Source organism: Coregonus lavaretus (assembly GCF_964263955.1).
Source record: "Coregonus lavaretus genome assembly, chromosome: 25".
Taxonomy (NCBI): Eukaryota; Metazoa; Chordata; class Actinopteri; order Salmoniformes; family Salmonidae; genus Coregonus; species Coregonus lavaretus.
Window position 1 is genome coordinate 14,033,445 of NC_140012.1, and position 2,266 is coordinate 14,035,710.

Below are 2,266 nucleotides of genomic sequence, written 5' to 3' on the forward strand. Positions count from 1 at the left end.
TATATGAAACTAATGGGTTGTTTTTGTGTGTGTGTGTGTGTGTGTGTGTGTGTCTGGGGAGTGGGGTCAGCGGTGAGCTCCTCGGTGGTCTTCAGCAGCCTGTCTATGATAGGGTGGAAGGGAGAGCTGTCCACCTGGGCTAGGGTCTGTAGGGTGGCTGTGGCTGCCCTCCTCACCTCCCGGACAGGGGAGCTCAGACAGGCCAGCAGGGACAGCACCACTATGGAGGGAAAACAGATTTAGAAACTTTGTTACTAATACACAATTAATTCTCTATCCATTTGTTTTAATAATGTATTCTACTGAAGGGATTGTGAACACATATTTTATTACCATATAATTAGTAATTAGAATATATTATTTAATAGGATCTCTGTTTATTACACTGTCACGAAAATCATAATGCACCACAAGACTGTAAGTAGGCACAGTTATTATCTCAACCCAGACAAATGACACACCTAGGGTAATATTCAGACTGTGCCAAACTCTATTTTTAAATACAATTCAATGCAGCAAGCCTTTATATTATGGGAATTATGAGGGCTCTGTGTTGTAAAAGGAGCTCTCACTGACCCCTTTTTCACATGTTCGAGTTTCCTCTTTGCTGCTCCACCCATTACATTTGGATAGGAGTCAACACAAACACACGCACAAGTGCACGAACACACATTCACACACTTTCAGCAGCTTCTGTATGATCCACTTTGCCATTTAGATAACCATGATATGTAATTGTGGTCACTCAGTCTGGTCTCATAGACTAGACATAACATAGTAAATGTAAATCCGGGACACTCAAATTAGTATGATATGTTACATTTGGTATGGTTACATAAGACAGATGTTTACTTAAGGCAAACACAAAAGTAGGGTGGTTGGTCATGATGGATGTGTGGGTGGGTGTATAATGCAAACTTCTTGCAACCCAAAGGTTGCGAGTTCAAATCTTATCACTGACTACTTATTATATTTTAGCTACTTTGCAACTACTTAGCATGTTAGCTAACCCTTCCCCTAACCATAACCCTTATAGCTAACTCTTCCCATAAACCTAACCTTAACCCTTTAACCTAACTCCTAAACTTAACCCTAACCCCTAGCCTAACCCTAACCCCTAGCTAATGTTAGCCACTTAACCACTTGGCTAGAATTCATAACATATACGTTTTGCAAATTCGTAACATATAATACGAATTGTAATTTGTAACATATCATACAAAATGGGCGATGGACATCCACAAATTAATACATACCATACAAAACGTAACATATCATACTAACTGGAGTGTCTTCGGAATTAAGTACAGAATAATATGAAATGCTCTGAGACCAGGTTGCAGCCCTTCACAATAATAAGACAATGAGCTCATTTTATCCCTACCATTGTGTCACTGAGTTGTCATAATGCTTCAGCAAATATACATTATCCCAGGGGCGTTGGAAGAGACAATGTAAATAACCTAATTGATGTCCCTCTTACTGCCCTGAATGCCTCTGCTGATCCTACAGCTACTGTATACAGTAATCATGTGCCAATGAACCAGAGTGATACTGTTAGCACTGAGGCAGTGTGCCCTAGTAGGAAGTCCACAATGTGCAGCTCACCCTGCACTAACATAAATAACATGAGCATGTCTACCTCTGTTAAGCTTCCCAGTAAAGCAATAAAAACAATCAAGCATCCCAGAAAAGTGCTAAAAATAGCCCACGCTGACATATGTAGCTTAAGAAACAAGGTTCATGAAATCAATAACAGTAACAGATGACATTCATATTCTGACAATCTCTGAAACTCACTTAGATAACACCTTTGATGATACAGTGGTAGCAATACATGTTTATAAGATCTACAGAAAATACAGAAATGCCCAAGGTGGAGGTGTGGCCGTTTATTATCAGAACCACATTCCTGTAAAGCTTAGAGAGGATCTCATGTTTAATACTGTTGAATTAATATGGATACAGGTTCATCTGCCTCACCTAAAGCCCATTCTGGTGGTAAGCTGCTATAGACCACCAAGTGCTAACAGTTAGTATCTGGATAACGTGTGAAATGCTTGATAACATATATGTGATATCAACAGAGAGATATGTTTTCTGTGTGATTTAAATATTGACTGGCTTTCATCAGGCTGCCAACTCAAGAGAACGCTTGAAAATGTAACTAGTGCCTGCAACCTGGTTCAGGTCATCAGTCAACCTACCAGGGTAGTTACAAACAGCACAGGAATGATATCATCAACATGTATTGATCACATCTTTA